The 19,628-nt window shown below is 45.6% G+C and overlaps 1 non-coding gene across 1 annotated transcript; it reads right to left on the reverse strand.

Annotated features, from left to right (window-relative positions):
• Positions 1–224: 224 nt before the first annotated feature.
• On the reverse strand, positions 225–297 carry Trnav-cac (transfer RNA valine (anticodon CAC)). The gene has a single exon. It is a non-coding gene; the product is annotated as a tRNA-Val (tRNA).
• Positions 298–19,628: the final 19,331 nt, after the last annotated feature.

Consider the following 19,628-nt stretch of genomic DNA (forward strand, 5'->3'; position numbering starts at 1 on the left):
ATTTGCATTTCCAAATGATAAATGATATTGAGTATCTTTTCACAGTTTTATTTTCTGTCCATATATATTCTTCGGTGAACTATCTTTTCACATATTTTGCTCTGGTATTTATTGAGGTGTTTGTTTCCAGGTTTTTGAGTATTGAGAGATTGGTATGTTGTACATCCTTTATCAGTCTTGAGATTGAAAACACTTTCTCCCGGTTTTGGGTTATCTTTTTTTGGTGGTGGTGCTGGGGATTGAACCCAGGGCCTTGTGTATGTGAGGCAAGCACTCTACCAACTGAGCTATATCACCAGCCCCCTTTGGCTTATCTTTTCATTCTCTTAACAGTAAGCTATGGACTGAATTGTGTCCTCTCAAAGTTCATATGTTCAAGTTCTAACCCTCCATGGGAATGTATTGGAGATAAAGCCTTTAGGAAGGAAAATGAAATGAGTTCATAGAGGATAAGTGTGGGGCTCTGATCCAACAGGATTTGTATCCTTATGGGAAGAGCTACCTTCACCATGTGAGGGCACAACATGGAATATTCTAGGTTGTGTGGACACCATCTTTGATTAGTGTTACTTGCATGTAGAATTGATCAGAAGCAAATGCATTTAAATCTTCCCCAGTTTTTCCTTTTAAAAAATTTTTTAGCTGTAGATGGACACAATACCTTTATTTTATTTATATATTTTTATGTGGTGCTGAGGATTGAACCCAGGGCCTCACAAGTGCTAGGCAAGCACTCTACCACTGAGCCACAACTCCAGCACCTCCCAGTTTTTCTTTACTGGCTTTATTGAGATATGATTCATACATTTAAAAAGTACAATTCAAAGGATTTTAGGATGGACTGCCAAGATAAAAAAAGTCTGTTACTGTTGTAAAATATGCATAAAATTGATATTTTAATCACTGTTAGGCATGCAGTTCATGGGCCTTAACTCCATTCCTGCTGTTGTGCAAACATCAACACCATCCTTCCCCAGAACTTTCTCCCTGTCCTCAAGGGAAACTCCACGTCCACCGAGCACCAACTCCCCACTCGCCCCAATGCCCAGCACCTGGTAACCACTGCTCTAGGTTCTGTCTGTGTGACTTGGACTCTAGGTACCTCACATGAGTGGAATTATCTGGTATCTGTCCTCCTGTGGCTGCTACTTTCACTTGGCACCATGTCGCCAAGGTCCGTGTGTGTTGTAGCTTGTGTTGTAGAACTGGCTCAGTTCTATTTCATTATATGTACCTACCACATTCTTAAATTGACTTTTTATGGTGATGGACACTGAACGCAGTGCCTCATGCATGCCAGGCAAGCGCTGTACCACGGAGTCACATCCCCAGCCCACATTTTGTTATTCACTCATCTGTAGGTGAACATTTGGGTGGAGTCTTTTTGCTTTGTGCCTAATGCTGTTATAAACATTGACCTACCAAGTTTTTAATTTAAAATGTTAAATAGCTAATATTTTCAGTTGGTTTAAATACAAAAGAATGGGGACTCAGTGGAAAGTCTGGCTCCTCTTCATGCCCACAGCTGCCTGGTTGCCTTCCTCCCCCACAGCCTTCCTTATCCGTTTCTTCTGTGTGTCCTTCCAGAGGCATGTGATTTCCTTTTCTTTCTTTTTTTCAGGGTACTGAATCCAGAGGTGCTCGCCTAGCCACTGAGCCACATCCTGGCCCATTTTTATATTTTATTTTTAGAGACAAGGTTTCACTGAGGTGCTTGCTTAGGGCCTCCCTAAGTTGCTGAGGCTGGCTTTGAACTCTCAATCCTCCTTCCTCAGCCTCCTGAGCTGCTGGGATTCAGGCATACACCACCATGCCCAGCTTCCCTTTCTTTTTGGCACAGACAACACTTACTACAACACTTAGCATGCTGTACATGTGGCTATGCACCTGTTTTCTATCTTTTAACTTGACGCTGTTTTTTGGAGCATTCTTATTCTTCTTCACAGCTTCCTCAATTACCACTGTATGCACGTACCACACTTTCTTTAACTCTCCTTGTGGGTTGTCATTTAGGAGGTTTCCATTCTTGTGCTTTAGAAATACTGCAAAAATGAATGAATAAACTTGTGGAAACATCATTTTTTTAATGTGAATCCATTTGTATGACACATCCCTATTTCCTAGAAGTGGAATTAGTTAAAGATTTTGCATGAGTAATGTGTATGTATTTAGCCAAATGTATATAGATAGATATCTATATATATCTCAGAATTACTCCTATATATGTGTGTATATATAGGAGTAATATATTTAGCCAAATTGCTCTCCATGGAAGCAACTCCAATTTCTGCTTCCATCAGCGATTCATGAGAGCGGCTGCCGGGGCGACCTTGCTAACAACTACATGATCAAAGTTTTTCATCTTTTCTGATCTGAAAGATGAAAAGTATCTGGTATCCACACAAGGACTTAGCCAAGAATGTCCATAAGCGCTTTATTCATAACAGCTCAAGACATTTGTACCAATTAAAAAATAGGCTGTGAAGGTCACGCAGTTCTCAGCCTGTCACCCTCCTGTGTGCTCACCTCAGAGGGCCCATGGAGGACAACAGGCCAGGGATCTCCTCTGGGAGCCATGCACGATGAGGCATCCCGAGGCCAGAGGGCAGAGAGGGTCATTCCCAGAGCAGAGCCAGGATGGCCTCGTCTTTAGTGGAACATGGTGTATGCTGTTAGGGGCCCGAGGCTTCCTTGGGTGTTCTCATTCCCGAAAGACCTTGATTCACTGATTTTATTCCGATGAATTCGATAATGCATTTTTAAAAACTCGCCAGATGCCGAGAAGGCACATTTGACCTGAGCTGGATGTGTGACTAGAGCAGATATCAGGATCTGGCCGGCTCTCCTGGGCGGACAGAGGCGGGCGCTGCTGGATTCCCGATGAACATTCACCTCACCGTCGTTAGCCCACGCTCTCTTGATGTGCAGCCCTGATCTTATGGAGTGGTTAGAATTTGTCCAGCGACCAGTTCTGAATCACAGTGGATTTACCCCAGTCCAGAGGCCTTCAGGGAAGTGCCTTGTTTTTCTTCTATAAAGAGCCAATGCTGTCCTTTCTCTCCTACCCCTGGATCATCAATGCTATCCAGTGACAATGAAGTGGTGGTGGAGGACGGTGGGCAGAACACGAAAGGAACCAAGGCCTTTGGTCTCTCTCACTGGGCCAAATCCTGCAATTCTTATTTCCAGTGTTCTTTTTCTATGATATAATGAAAGTCTTTATTGTTCCAGCCCACTCTTCACAGGACCGTTTCATTACTTAGGAGTGAAAGCATTCCTTATAAATACATTCAGGTTCCGGTCTTATTCTTACGTACTAGTGCAACTCTTCACTGTCCTGGACTCTGAGCAGATCAGGTAACCCATCCTAGGGCCCTCTCCCAGTTTTTCCTGAGGTCAGTCACCTAAACCACTTACTTTCTATGTCAATTGTTGAGAACAATGAAGGGTCAGGAATTTTGTTCCTCTTGCTAAGAAGTTAGCTCACCAGGGTTTCATGGATGCAGGTCAGAGACAAAGGACCTAATTGCTTATTGCAGTGACCATAGCCAGAACATGAACATGTGTGCCAGTTCTCTGAGCCCCAGGGGTAACAAGAAGCCCAGATGATATCTGCAGGTACAGTAAGTGCATTTCAAGGGAGGACCTCAACTTAAGGACCCCAAGTCTTTTCTAGTGGGTGTCCACCTGTATGACTTTTGCCTTGGAAGATGTCGCTCTTATTCAGTTGGAGGAGAGCAAAGCTGCCTGACTGCTGCTTCCAGGGAAGACCCTGTCTCTCTTTTCCAAGGTTGTCAACTCTATAAACATCTTTGAAAAGAAAGTCTAGGACAAAGAACCTCTGCTGTAAGATGTGCAGAGTGGTGGAGACCCTAGGGAAATTGTCCCCAACGTCAGTCTGCACTCTTTGTTCCAAGTCATAGAAATGGACTTTTGGCTGGTTAAGCAGAGGGAACTTGCTAAAATAAGATGAATATAGCCATTTTTGAGAACAAAATGTATGACAGTATCTAATCAACTTTGAAAGGCTCATGGGGTAGGACCCAAAGCTCTACAACTAGGAATGTCCCTCCTAGAAGCCAGGAGACATTTGCAAGAGGTTCTACAGCAGTGTTACTATTATCTTTGAAATAGCTCACCTCTGCCCACAGGGGAAGGTACATATTGCAGCACATTCCTTCAGTAGTCTTCAATAGAAATGGATCATCCCATAATTACAATGTCAGAAAGACACATATTGTACACCACCGATGATGTGAGTTTAAGAATATATAAAATGATTACCATCCAGTGCTTAGGGTTATATACCTACGTAGTAAAACGTTAAAAATACATGGAAATGATACTTTTTAATTCAGAGCAGTGTTGCCTCTCTGGGGAGATGGAAGTGGGAATTATCCAATTTGTCAAAGTTTTGCCTTTAAGCTTTACCGTCTGTGTGCCCTCTCTGCTTTCCACCTTGCTTGCTAGCCAGGCATCGTGTAATGGTATTGGCTAGCCGACTGGAGTGGTAGAGGCATGCAGGCCTGACTCCAAGGACCCAGGACCAAGGCGTAGAATTCCAGAACAGAGCTGGCCTGCAGAGGACACCATTGCCTGCTGGGCCACAGAGGGCCCAGGACATGGGCTGCTGTCCCTAGCATTGGCCTTCCCTTTCCGTAGGGTCTCAGTCTTGAGAAACTTGCAGGCAGAATGACCTATAGACCCTGCCTCTCTGCCTCTCTGGCTCCCATTTTTAAGCTGAGGACAGGTGTGCTGGCTGCAGAGCTCAGCTGCTTGGTGGTGCTGCACCTGCCCGGGAGCCGGGAAGGTGATTCACTCGTACATCCAGTCCCTTAGTGGGAGTGGACTCTGCCTCTCACTACAATACCTAAGGCTGGAAGCACCCCAGACATTGGAAGGTGGTTCAGATTCTGTGTGATCCAGAAAATAAAAATGTGTATGATAAGCTTGCCCGGTGGCCAGGCAGAGTTAATGAAGAAGGCATCAGAGGGGGAAAAGCAGGTATGAAAACATGGAAGTGATGTTTTATTAGAATACTGGAGAAAACTAGTAGGAGATAAAATGAAATGGGCCAAGCTTTCCCAGGTTATAAGGAGTACTGAAATCTCCATCTCTGCTCAGGATTATTACCTAATTAGTTATTATTATTATTATTTTTTATAGACACAACACAATGCCTTTATTTTCTTCTTTTTTATGTGGTGCTGAGGATCGAACCATGGTCCTGCCCATGCTAGGCTAGCACTCTACCGCTGAGCCACAATCCCAGCCCTAGTTATTATTTTTTATTAAGCCCAAATCACCTCCTTTATTAGACTATAAGCTCCTCAAAGTTAAGGACCAGTCCCTCCTTGGAGAGATGCCGTGTTTGCTAAGAGAAGTCACGCGTGCACATTTGGGGACAGAGGAATGAGTGGAATGAGTGGAATCCTGGGTCAGCTACTGATCAGCTCAGCAGAGTGGACACACCAGGTGCCTTTCTGAGAAATGGAGCTTGCACCCACTTCTCCTGGTGGTAAAGGTGATGTGCGACTTGAATATGATGAGAGCACAGAGGTTCAGCAAACATGTCCTTTCTTCCCCTTTCCCAGCCCCAGCGCTGGGCTTCGAAAGCTCTCCGCTGGGGTTGGCTGACTGAATGGACTTGGCCTCAGCACGGTGTTTGCAGACGGGCTTCTGCCCCTTCCAGTGTGCAGTGGCCATGTGAGCGGCTCTGTAGCTGTTTTGATAGCTTGGTGTAATTCTTCTTTTCATGGACAGCCTCTGGGTGAATTTTACGTGCCAGTATGACTTCACGGTCACTACTTCTCCTAATTCATGAAAAAAAACCCATTGAACAAATGGAGCAGCAGATACGCGCTCACCTCCAGGGGTCATCGACGTGGCTCTTGGCATCATGGTGCTGGCTGCGGCCACAGGAGGGATGGGCTTCTGAACCCAACCATCCCGGAAAGGCAAGCGCTGCCGTGGAGATAAACAGTCAACGAGCAGCCCTTCCGCCATCTGTCCCAAGAGTTGAACATCTGCCATCTTCTCCCTTTGTTATGCCATATAATTCCCAGCGTTTCTCAAAAAAAAATGAATGTTCAGGTAATGATCGTTTAATTGTCCTATCATTCTATTTTGAGAAACTGACATCCCTACATATATTCCCCAACATGCCCTGACTACAGCTTTCACTCACCTCTCTTTACCTAGCCTGAGTCGTCTTTCCAGTTAGGAATCCGTCAGATCCCATTTCAAATTTCCTGCTTCACATGGTTTTGAAAGCTCTGTTCCCACTTTCAACTCCCTTTCTTCCTACTGAGAAGGATCATGACTAAAACAACTTCTGCTGAGAACTAATTATGAAGATGGCAGTGAAATTACTATATCAACAGTCTCATTAATCCAATCGCTCGGGATAAACCCTGATGGAAATCAGTGAAGGCCGTAAGTAGTAGGAGACAGGCTCTCCAGAGCACAGGAGGGACCGTGGAACCCAGCTGGCTGCTAATTCCCATCCCCATCCTGAGGAAGAATGGAGAGAAGGGAAGCGGACTCCTGGCAAGGCTTTGGCTGTTGAAAAGAGGTGAGACTGTGGCATATGACGCAGTTCAAATGAGAGAAGTGGAGCTGATGTATGGACCATGCTCAATGCCAAGCTCAACGCCAGTGTGGAAAGACCCAGAAAAAAAAAAAAAAAAGCAAGTTGAAGAATAATATGAAATATTTGGAAATCTGCAAAACAACCATGATATTTTTGTACATGTTCTAGTGCTAAAATTAGTAAATCCAAATGGGCAAGACAAATTCTGAATTCAGGACTGTGGTTATCCCTGGGGAGGGAGGAGAGATGGAGGAATCCAGCTAGGATTCAAGCATTGCAGTGTTTCAGTTCAAGCAGATCTGGAGGAAAAGGAAGGACAGTGTGTGGGACAGAAGCTTTGCTCTCCCCTGGATGCAGCATGCGTGTCATAGTGGAAAGTGAAGGGAACCGGAAGGGAGGAGCCTGAATCTGCTACGGTCCATCTGAGGCTGGATTCTGAGGACCTTGCATGTCTCTTTAGGCACCACTGTGGACTTCCTTTCATTGAAAGGTGAAAGTCATGCTTGGCCCTACCTGGCTTCAGGTGTTTCTGAGAAAATCCTTTCCTTGAGGGGTGTGAATGAATCACTATGACAGGTGTTCTCCAAACAAGGGATCCTTTAGAGCAAGTGTGGTTGAGCTAGGAAAGGAAGCTGAGCTACCAGCAGGGGACCTCTGTATTCATACATGACAGAGTTTAGGCAGAGAAAACAAAAATTGTTTTAAAAAATGTGCGGAAATGCCTGGCAAACCTCAAGAAAAACAACCCTAAATCTTTTCCCGAGTTCCCTCTTCCCCAGCTTTAAGGCATCTCCATCCCCAAGAGCTTTTGTGGGGTCCTTCCAGAGGGTGCCGTGCACAGGCTCCCTGGGTACAAGGGGAAGAGGGTGGGAAGGAAACAGCATCTGTGGTCATCTGCTGTGCAGTGGTCCAACGGCGTCACTTGAGTGCAGAAATAAGTGTGCAAGGTTCACTTGGCTGGGGGCTCTCTATCCAGACTTTCCCACTGGGCACAGCTTACTGGGGATGCAGGGAGGATGGAATTGTACCTGGGGACTCCCATCTTCAGTCTTCCCTCCAGAATTATAATCTGGAGAGAGAGGGAGAGGGAGGGGGAGGGGAGGGGGAGGGGAGGGAATGGGATGGTTGCACACACTTAAATTAATATTTCTTCCCTATTTTTTGGAAGGAATAAATCCCATCTGGAGTAGAGTGCTAGGAGAGAGCCAAGATGGTGGTCATTTACTTTCTTCTGCATGCATCTTAGTTCTTCCAACCTCTGCAAGACGTGCGTGCGAGAGAGAGAGAGAGAGAGAGAGAGAGAGAGAGAGAGAGAGGGGCCATTACTGTTTATGCTGGGCCATGGTTGAGAGAGTTGCTTTGGGGGAAGTAAATCCAGAGATGGAGTTACTGGGTGAGCAACCTGGCCTTGCTGGTCAGATATGATTACATTTTGGGAATTCAGAGAGCAGCTCAGTCGAGAGAAAAATCCTCATTTCAGGCAGTCATCACTTTTCACCATAGCATGTCCCTGCCGATGGTATCAAAAAGAAAAATAAACAACAGAAAAAAAATGGTTTATTTTTTTTTCTCAAGGTCTGTGTGGTCATTTTTCCATCCTGGACTTGCCACACTGGGATTGTGAAATGAGGATTGGATTTATTTAAGCTAGTGGAACCAATTGGTACCCCCACGCTGATCAGGGCATGAGTCAAAGCATTGAAGAGTGAAATAGAGGTGTCTTGAGGCAGCTTTAGTGAGCAGAGCTGGGGTGGGGGTGGGAGTGGGGGCTCAAGGTAGCAAGGAAGAGCTCTGCCTCCTCTCTGGGTCCCCGAGCCTGGTGCACAGAGAGAGCAAGCAATGTGGACTTGGAACACCGAAGCTCCAGCTGCTGGCCTACAACTGGATGGGGTTCTCTGCTAGGTATGAACGTAGGGGCTGTGTCTAAGGCACACTCACCATCATTTTGAGAACATTGAGCCAGCATTCACACAGGTGTGCATACACACACACACACACACACACACACACACACAATGTGCGCATCACACAGACAGAAGCACAGGCACGTCCAAGAGGGAGTACAGAAGATTCTCCCTGACCTTTGGACGTGGCCTTGCCCTCATCCCTTGTCCTATGGATCTGATTCAGTTTGCAGCTTCTTGCCAACAGGCCTCCTGCTGCCAGGCCATGGGTCCCCACCTCTGGAGCTCCTGCTGCCAGGCCATGGGTCCCCAGCTCTGGAGCTGCCCTTCTGGGGTGCTGTAGTCATGGAGACCATGCAGCCCAGTGGGTCAGAGCACAGGCTGAGGCCAGACCTCAAGCATGAGTCCTGGATCTACAGGAAAACCCTGCAGACTCTCTGTGCACCCCGCCACTTCCTTCAGAAGGTGATAGTCCCACCCCTGAGGGCTGTAGCCAAGACGGAGAAAGCCCTCAGCGTAGGCCTGGAAACTCAAGGAAGAGCAGCTGACACCAGAAAGGCCCAACACCACATTGCTCCCCTTTACCTTCTCTCCTGTGGCCTCCGGAACCTGACAGAGCCAGCCTGGAGCTGGGTGGGGGTAGTGGCCTGGGTCAAGGCAGAGGCTCACTAGATGGGGCCACCCTTTTCCCCTCCCCTGTCCTGCTGCATCCCCAGACCATGGCGGGGCCTGTTCTCAGGATCATGGCTATTTGCTCTTTGTGCTAGGATCATGGCTATTTGCTTAATCCGGAAAGCACAGGGTTTGACAGTGACATGCCAAATTCCATCTTAGATCAGAGTGAAGGCTCCAATGAGTTCTTCTTTGATTTATGGCCCCAAGAAGTATAATCTGGAGAGGGAGAAAGGGGGTGGGGGGGGAGAGAGAGAGAGAGAGAGAGAGAGAGAGAGAGAGAGAGAGAGAGAGATTTTCACCTTGTCAAAAAGAAATTTCCAACAGAGCCACCCAAAGATAGAATGGCCACACCTGGGAGAGGCTAACGTCGTCAATGGATGAACGTTTCCTGGGAATGTTGCTGGACAGACTCCAGGAATGGACAAGAAATAGGACAGGGGGCTTTAAAGGCTCATGTGGCCCACATGGCTTTCATTCACTTGTTTTGTAAATATACCACGGTTCTCTTGCCCCATCTTAGAGCACATTTGAGTTCCACGGCAGCAGAGCCTCGTCAGGACACCGATTCCTGTCCCTTCCTCCGGCCCCACCCTTGCCTCCCTTACCCATTCAGCTTTTCTCCTGAGTGACCTGTCATTCACCCAGCGAGTGCTGATGGCCGGCTGTGAGCAGGGAAGCGTCAGACTTGGGACTGGAAACAACTTGGAGGAGATGCGATTCTTCCCTTCAAGGAAGTTTCCTTCTGGGAGGATCATTTCTTTTCTAAGAGAAATCATTATTTTTTTTGGTCTGAATATATTATTTTCTTAATTTGTAAGCATTTGGACAATATTAAAAGGACATGATAATGGAGAAATTGCCGGAAATATCTGCCACCTTCGTGCATTAATTTTATGTATGAAAACTATGTGAGTATAAAATGATGCTATAAACATGGAAAGCAGAAATGCCCACTGCACATGACAGCTCAGCAACAGAGGAGCACGCAGGGTGCTGCTTGGGGATTTATTCAGCCAGGCTGGGCTGGGTGCTCTTGGAGGAGGCCTGGGTCCCTTGGCTGCCCGCCCCTGCCGCCCTGCCTGGGTGGCTTCCTGGTTCTCCTGGTTCCCTTACTGCTCTTTCTTTAGTTCCTACTTAGAAAACTGAATTTGCCTCTTCCCACTCAAATCAACCAACTTTATTGTTTCAAACAGATACAGAAACCCACACAGCCATTAGCCAGCTTCCTCAAATCTCAATATTAAGCCCCATTTGCCTTACGAGAAAGAGACGACACATCCCAGGCAGGCTGCAGCCTCCCGTGCGCCTTCTCAGTCTTCCCCTCTCCCTGCCCGTCTCCCCAGAGGGCATCGCGCTCGCTCGGGAGTTCAGCTCTTGTCATTTCCATCCACGATTTTTAATTCTTTTGCCACATATGTTATGTATCCATAAACATTACAAAGCATCGCTTTGCCTGTCTTAAAAGTTTACATAAATGACATTTTGTCATAAATGTCCCACTGCCTTTTCATTTTTTTTGCTCAACATTATTTTGGGGATTTATTCAAAGTTGATAGATGCAGCGCTGGTGTTTTCGTTCTTAAATGCCATATGGCGTTCCCACGTCTGACTATGATACTATTTTCTTAGCCATTCTCCTCTGGATGGGCATTGCTGATTTCCATGGGGAAGGACTTGTTTTGTTTCTGTCACATGCCATCAGTGTCCTTGTACATGCCTTTTGGCGCACATATACAAGAATTTCTCTGGGGCATTTATGGATTTTAAACTGGCCGACCAGAGGTTGCTCACTGTCAGCTGCACTGGATGTCACCAGGGTGTCCTCTGGAGTCCCGGTCATGCGTACCCCTCTGTGCACGTGGGCTTCCCATTTCTCACATCTGCCAACCTTCAGTCTTCTGCCAGTCACATGCATGTGAGTGCCGCCATGGCTGTGGTCCCTTGCACTCCCCTCGTTGCTAGGGACGTGGTGAATCTTCCCATGTGTCTGTTGGCTACATGGGTTTTCTCCCTGGGAGGTGCTCTGCACGTCTCTCCATTTTTCCTGTTGGATGTCACTAGCTGTGAGAGAGAGAAGAGCCACTCTGGCATCTGGGAACGGGCCTGGCACCATCAAGGAGGCCTGGCACTCTCCTGTTGATCATGCAAATTTCATAGAGCATCAGCCTCAGACAGGGCCCCTCTGTGGCTGTGAAGGATAGGGATTGAAACAGGACTTCTCCACCATTGTGTCTGAACGAGGCAACACAGGAACATCCCCCAAGCTACAGGATACCAGGCACCCTGATGTGGCAGGCACAGCATGGACACACCTACCCTCAGTTATTCAGCCAATTCCTCTACATACATGCACAGAGATTTCACAGATGTTCTTAAGGTCCTGTTCAGTTGACCATGGGGTAGGCAGATGACCCAGGTGAGTTACCTCATCACACTAAACCTTATAAAGCAGAAGAGGCAATCAGAGGGACACCCTCAGCTTCTCTGGAGGAATGCGAAGTCCACATTGGGAACTGTCCGTGGAGATTGTTCACCACCATTTTAGGGAGCTGCTTGGAGCAGACAGGGATGGGTGGATGCAAGGAAATGAATTTTGTGAGTAGTCAGCGTGCTTGGAAGGGGACCCAGAGTCCCAGAGAGGACTGCAGCCCTCACCTGGAGAGACCCTGTGAGAATCTTCCAGGCCACATCTAGACTTCTGACCCACACAAACTGAGAGGTGAGAATGCATTTATGTTGTTTTCCAGTTAAGTTTGTGGTGATGTTACAGATCTCAGGAGATAAACACAGCCTTCTTCAGTTGGTAGGCTTGCTGTTTCGGTACCCTGCACAGAACTGGCCTTGGTCTGGTCAACTTTCCTACCAGGTGAGCTTTATTAAGAACCCCAGGGATTACCCCTGCCTCCTGACACCATCCATCTGGAGCCAAGCCATGCTGACTTACGCCTTCCCCCAAACCACCTAGCTCTAGGTGCATCCTACATGGCACCTTACGCTGCCCACAGAGCACCCTCTCCCCGACTGCAAGCTGAGATAAAAACCAAGTTGTTCAGCTACAGGTGTACTCTGCTGTCCTCTGACCAGAGAGTACTGGCCCTGGGCAGGGCAGCCTCTGGGGGACAGCATTGAACTGGAGGTCTGAATTTTGGAATCAGCTTGAGCATTCACTGGCCAGGTGATGTGACCGAATCACCTGCTTCTTGGGATCTTGGTGTCCTCAACATAGAATGAGAAGATGGGGTGGCTTGATCCCTCTGGGGCAGCCACATGGAGGAATGGAGATACCTCTGGAGTGAGACAGTCCTCAGTTTAATCTCCAGTCTGTTCTAACTAGCTGTGGCTTTGGGTCAACATGCTTTTGAGCCCCTGTTGCTTCATCTCTGAATTGAAACCAACAAACCAAACAGGTTTGGTGTGAGGACTAAATGAAATGTCAATTTCTTGAACTACAGAGATTTGATACTATCTACATATGATTTAAAGGTGCAGAGAATTTAAATCATTAAAAAATATCTGGAGCATCGAGGGTACTGATATAAACCAGTGGTTGCCTGGATCACCTTAAGGTGTCGACTGTCGAAAATGTCTGCCAGAGGCTCTGTGCAGCCAGGGGGTGGCCCAGCACTGACCAACACCCTAACCACCTGAAGGTCCACGTGCATTCCCCATCAGGACCCTGTCAGAGATGCCCAGAGGCTTCTTCTCCTGCTTCATCCTCTCCCCAGGAGTCCAGCTCATGATCATTGCCGTCGCCTTTGCTGGAATGTCTGAAGCGCCTGTTCAGTTTCACCTCGCTCACCTGCGGGTACAGAAGCTCCCCTGTATCACATCCCCAGGGGATCTCATGAGCTTAATGTTGATACCTCATTATTTCCCACCACTCACCTTTTGCTGTGAAAGCCCCCTTCTGTTCAGGTCTTCCCGGGACTCCCAAAGAGCACGGAGGGGCTCTCACAGGCACAGACAGAGGTCCCGTCCATGCTGGGTGGCGACTCATGGAGCCTCATCTCCAGGCTGGACTTCTGCTCTCGGCTGCTCAGAGCTCTGGAGACCTGGGTGCTCCTGAGCCAGTCCCGCAAGGGTCTCTCAGGCCTCAGATGTTCAAATGGCTGGGATTGTCTGTGAAGTGAGACTAATGAAGGGTCCCAGAATGATGTTGTGGCCCTCAAGGAGCCACAGGGAATGTGGCCACACCTTTAGCTCCCCCATAGACCTCCTGAGAGGAGGCAGACTGCCATCAAGATGCCCAGGCTGCGGAAAAGTGACCGCCTCTCCTCTCCACTCCTCAGGCTTCTATCTGTTCCAGGTTTATCTTGATTAAACTTGTAGGGATTAAGTATCTCCAAAGGGATAAAAACCCCAATAGGTGATTGATTGATCCTATTCCTGATTGGAAATAGTGCACCTGGTTATGAAATCTGAGAAGTCCCCAATGTGCTGGTAGCAAGATGGAGACAGGAGAGCCAATAGTTTAGCTCTAGTCTGGGTCTGAGGCCTGAGAACCAGGAGATCTGATGGAGTCAATCCCAAACTGAGGTCAGGAGAAGGCTGAAGTCCTAGCTCCAGGGGTCATGCAGAATGGAGAGAGAGAGAGAAAGAGAGAGGAGATGGGAGAGGAGTGTGAATTCTCTTACCCTACCTGGTGTTCTAGTCAGGCCCTCAGCGGGCGGCATGATGCCACCCACACCTGGGAGGACTGTCCGTTTACCAATTCTAATGGTCATCTCATTCCCAAAACCCCTGGTCTCCATCCATGCTGCTATAACAGACTACCTGAGCCTGGATGATTAATAAAAAACAAAAATTCATATTCTCAGTTTTAGAGGCTGAGAGGCTCAAGATGAAGGTACCAGCAGATTCAGCGTCTGGCCAGAGATGCAGTCTGTTTCCAGGATGGTGCCTTGTGGCTATGACCTCCCATGGTAGGGGACAGGAAGGCAAAAAGGGGGCTAGAGTGCGCCCTTCAACTTCTTCTATCAGAGCGTTAATCCACTCCTGAGGGAGGGCCCCCAGGACTTCTCACTTCTCTAAAGTCCCCGCCTCTTAACACCATCGTCTTGGGGCTTAAGTTCCAGCAGGCGAATTTTGGAGGGACACATACCTTTAAGCCACAGCAACCCTCAGAGATACAGGATCATGTTTAACCAAATATCTGGGCACCCTGTGGTGCAGATCACACAGAATGAACCACTGCAAACCTCTTTCTAGGGCAGACATTTGTGTCTGGCCCCCAAATCTCCCGACTTCTCTGAAAGTTGTCTTCTGTGGCACTATTCTAACTCCGTAGACATGTTGACGTGTATCTGAATCTAAGCCATCCCTAATTCATTATCTTAAAACCTGAGCAATAGGCAGGACATTATGTGCTGGGGATAAAATGGGAAAAAGACAACTTTGCTGCTCTCGAGAGGCCTGCACAGTGGGCAGAGGGGAGAGCCCATGAATGTGACCCAGAAGAAAAATGTCTATATGGAATTTGACCCATGCCAAGAAGGAAATGCAAAGATGGGTGCTGAGAGCCACAGCCGAGTCTGTATGGCCCCTGGCATTTTGCCAACAGTATTGATTGACAGGCAAGGCGTTAATATCCGCCTCTGCCGCTACTTTTGAGTTCTAGCGCTAATTTTGAGTTCTCGCGCTATTTTTAGTTCTCACCGGGATTCCCCGGGAGTTCCCATTGGTTGTCGAAGTGCAGGAGGAGGGTTTTCCCGGAGAGATATTTCCGGCTGGGGGTTGCTGGAGGAGCCTCGTGGCTTTTCGGGAGGATTCCCCAGGAGCGTGTGTGAGGTTTTTTCTTGCAGTAGAAAAAATAAAATTTGTTCCTGCTTTAGTGGCTCGTGATTTGTGCCCAGCCAGACTGCGGCATTTGGCGGCCCGGACGGGGAACGTCTGAAGCTTCGGGGTAAGTGAAATTGCTTACCCCTAAGGGAAGGCAAGAGAATGGGTGACCATTTTAAAAAACAATATGTTCTTGCTTTGATTTGTTTTGGTTTTGTTTCAAGCTGCCTATCCCTAGAATTTTCTCAGGCAGACTGGGAAAAATGGTTGGCTCAAGGTTTGAAGTTGTTTGCCCCTGAGGAAGAGATAGAAATAGACCACAAATGCACATGTCCAGAAAATAGGAAAATTGATACAACGATTTTTTGTTCCATTTTTGTTTCATTCTGTTTCGGTCTTGTTTTGTGTTATCTTTTTGGGTTGCGTTATCTTTGTAACAGATTAGAAATTAGTAAAAAACAAACTGAAAGAGTGTTAAATTGTTAGAGGTTCAAACCATGGAGAAAGACAATTTAGATCAAGCAAAAGAGAAGGTCTCTCAAGCTAGTCAGACAGAGGAAGAAAATTTAAAGGAAGAAAGCTTAGAGGAGAAACAGCTATCAGGGGGGAAGCAACAACAGGAGGCTGCTACTAACACCGATCTATCACCAGAGGGCGTAATTCAGCCAACAGCTCCACCTATGGAGATAGCTGAGTGGCCCTCAACCCCCTCAACCCCCGTAGTTGATAGATGGGATCCTGAGACAGGACCTCAAAGATTAGCATGCCCTGTACTTGAGCAGGCAGGAGGGCAGCGAATTCACCGTGAGTTAGAGTTCAAAACAGTGAAGCAATTAAAGGAGGCTGTAACAACCTATGGTCCTCATGCACCCTTCACTGTAAGCATGGTCGAATCCATTACTAACTTGGACATGACTCCAGCAGATTGGGCTAGCATGTGTAGATCTGTGCTAAATGGAGGACAATATTTGTTATGGAAGGTTGCCAATGAGGAATTTTGCAGGGAGACAGCTAGACGAAATGCAGCAGCCGGTTACCCTCAAAGAAGTCTAGAGATGTTGCTAGGAAAAGGACCTTATGAGGGTCAGCGGCAACAAATTCAATATGATCCTGCTGTATATGCACAGATTGCTGCAGACGCAGTTAGGGCATGGAAGACTTTACAAGGACATGGAGATTTACAAGGTCAGCTATCTAAGGTAATACAGAGACCTAATGAACCTTACGCTGACTTTGTAGATAGGCTTATTCAAACAGCCTCCAAAATTTTTGGTGACACAGAACAAGCAATGCCATTTATAAAACAACTGGCTTATGACCAAGCAAATCGTTGCTGCAGAGAGGTCATTAGACCATGGAAACATGAAGATTTAAACACATATATTAAATTATGTAGAGACATTAATGAACAAGGACAAGTCTTGGCAGCAGTACAACAGGCTTTAGATGCCAGGCCAAAAACATGCTACAATTGTGAACAAACAGGACATTTTAAAAGGAGTTGCCCCATAGGAGGAAGGTATAACAAAGTTAGGTATCAAAGGAATAGAACACCAGATATTTGCCCACGATGCCGTAGAGGGAGACACTGGGCTAATGAATGCCGTTCTCAAACCACCATAGAGGGTACTCCATTATCAAAAAATGGACAAGGACCAGGTGGTTACCCACGATATCGTGGAGAAAGGCATCAGGCTCCATTGCCAAAAAACGGACAGGGGGGCCCAATGCTCCGGGGCCCACGACCACAAATGTACGGGGCACTGGAGGAACCCAGAAAAACCATGGAGGAACCCAGCAACCCCATCAGGGTAGTACCCAGGACACATTATCCATCCGATCTCTCATCAGACGAACCAGAGGGAGCGCAGGGTTGGACATCTGCGCCTCCGCCAGAGCAGTACTAACTCCAGAGATGGGAGTTCAAATCATTCCCACAGGAGTAAAAGGACCTCTTCCCCAAGGAACAGTAGGCTTATTGTTAGGACGTAGTTCTTCTACGCTAAAAGGACTTATGATAAGTCCCGGGGTAATTGATCCCGATTATGAAGGTGAAATAAAAATTATAGCTAGTTCTCCAAAGGGTATATCAGTAATTTCACCAGGAGATAGAATAGCACAGTTATTAATAATATCCAGCCTACATGATAAATTTTCCAGTACTACTATGGAAAGAGGTTCCAGGGGTTTAGGCTCCACAGGTGTAGATTGGGCTATGCTGTCTTTGAATTTAGATTCTCGCCCAATGCTAAAACTAAATATTCAAGGACATGAATTTAATGGGCTACTGGATACAGGTGCAGACCTTAGCATCATATCTCGTCAAGAATGGCCAAAACATTGGCCATTACAACAAGCCACTCAAACGCTTCGAGGCCTAGGAGTGGCAACTAATCCCCATAGAAGTGCAATGGTCTTAGATTGGAAGGATCCTGAAGGATGTGAAGGAACTATACAGCCATATGTATTGGATCATCTTCCCGTAAATTTATGGGGACGAGATGTCTTAGATCAATTAGGTTTGACATTAACAAATAATATCAATCAAAATGCACCCACTATTATGGCTAGACAAGGTTTTAGGAAAGGAAAAAGATTAGAAAAACAAGAACAAGGTATAGCAGCACCAATACAAATAGATCAAAGAATAAATAGACATGGACTGGGTTTTCAGAAGGGGTCACTGAGGCAATAAAAATCACTTGGAAATCAGATAGACCAGTATGGGTTTCTCAGTGGCCCCTGACTAAAGAAAAGATACAAGCAGCCCATGACCTGGTCAAACAACAATTAGCGGAGGGACATATACAACCTTCTGTATCTCCCTATAATACTCCCATTTTTGTCATTAAAAAGAAATCTGGTAAATGGAGATTATTACAAGATTTAAGAGCCATTAATAATGAGATGGTTATTATGGGACCTGCTCAATCAGGGATTCCTCAATTGTCTGCTTTACCAAAAACCTGGTATGTTTTAGCTATAGATATTAAAGATTGTTTCTTTTCAATTCCAATTCATCCTGAGGATAGTCCACATTTTGCATTTACTATCCCTGCACTGAATCATGAAGGTCCTGATCAGAGATATGAATGGAAAGTGCTCCCTCAAGGGATGGCTAACAGCCCAACTATGTGTCAAATTTATGTTAATAAAGCAATCCAGCCACTTAGAAATCAAAATCCTGAACTACAAATATTTCACTATATGGATGATGTATTGTTAGCACACAAAGATAAAAACACATTGTTGGAATGTTATGCCACACTTACAAATTTGTTAAAAAATTATAATCTAGAGATAGCAATAGATAAAGTACAATTAAATTTTCCAATTAATTATTTAGGAGTTCTATTATCCTCAACCATGGTCCGTCCACCTAAAATTCAAATACGAGTAGATCAACTCAAATCGCTTAATGACTTTCAAAAGTTGTTGGGAGATATAAATTGGATAAGGCCTTATCTAGGCATACCAACAGGAGAGTTGGGACCTTTATTTGATATCCTAAAAGGTCCATCAGATCCAAATTCACCCCGCATATTAACTCCTGAAGCAAGAAAGGCATTAAAAATTATTGAAACATATATGGAAAATATGCATTTGGACAGAATTGATATAAGTTTGCCTTTATTATTCATTGTAATACCAACAAAAAATATTCTTACAGGAGTATTTTGGCAAGAAGGTCCATTATTGTGGATACATTTATCTTACTCTCCTAACACTATTCTTACTAGGTATCCTGAGGCTGTAGGACAATTAATACTGAAAGGAATAAAAGCAGCAAAGGGAGTGTTTGGAATTTCTCCCAATAAAATTATTACTCCATATATTATGGAGCAAATTGATGAGTTAGCTAATGAGTTAAATACATGGGCAATAATCATGTGTAAATCAAATGTTTCATTTGATAATCATTTACCATCTAATCCTTTGTTGTCTTTTTGGTCTAAGCATCCTGTAGTTTTTCCTAAAATGACAAGAAAAACACCTATCGTGAATGCTCCAAATATATTCACTGATGGGTCTAATAATGGTACAGCAGCAGTAGTTACCCCTGATCAAACTTTTACATTTTTAGTTCCCAAACAATCAGCTCAAAAGGTAGAGCTCAATGCAGTTTTACAAGCTTTTGTGATGTTTAAAGATTCTGTATTTAATTTATTTTCTGATAGTCAGTATATAGTTAATGCTATAATATCCCTTGAAGATGCTGGTAGGATTTCCCCTTCCTCTACTGTTTTCTCTTTGTTTTCCACTATACAAAGTCTAATCTGGGATAGAAAAGATCCATTCTTTATAGGACATATCAGGGCACATACAGGATTGCCTGGAGCCCTTAGTTTGGGCAATGATTTAGCAGATAAAACTACACATGATATACATATTTTTTCTACTGTAGAAGAAGCTACAAATTTTCATAAAAGGTTTCATGTTAATGCTAATACTTTACAAAAGCGTTTTAAAATAACTAAGGAACAAGCCAGGCATATAATAAAACAATGTCAAAATTGTGTGACCTTTTTACCACAAGTTAATCTTGGAGTCAATCCTAGAGGACTGATACCTAACCATATTTGGCAGATGGACGTCACACACTTGCCAGAATTTGGAAAATTAAAATATTTACATGTTACAGTTGATACTTCTTCCGGATTTTTGATGGGCTCCCTTCA

This window comes from Urocitellus parryii, chromosome 14 (assembly GCF_045843805.1).
Source record: "Urocitellus parryii isolate mUroPar1 chromosome 14, mUroPar1.hap1, whole genome shotgun sequence".
In the NCBI taxonomy this organism is placed as follows: Eukaryota; Metazoa; Chordata; class Mammalia; order Rodentia; family Sciuridae; genus Urocitellus; species Urocitellus parryii.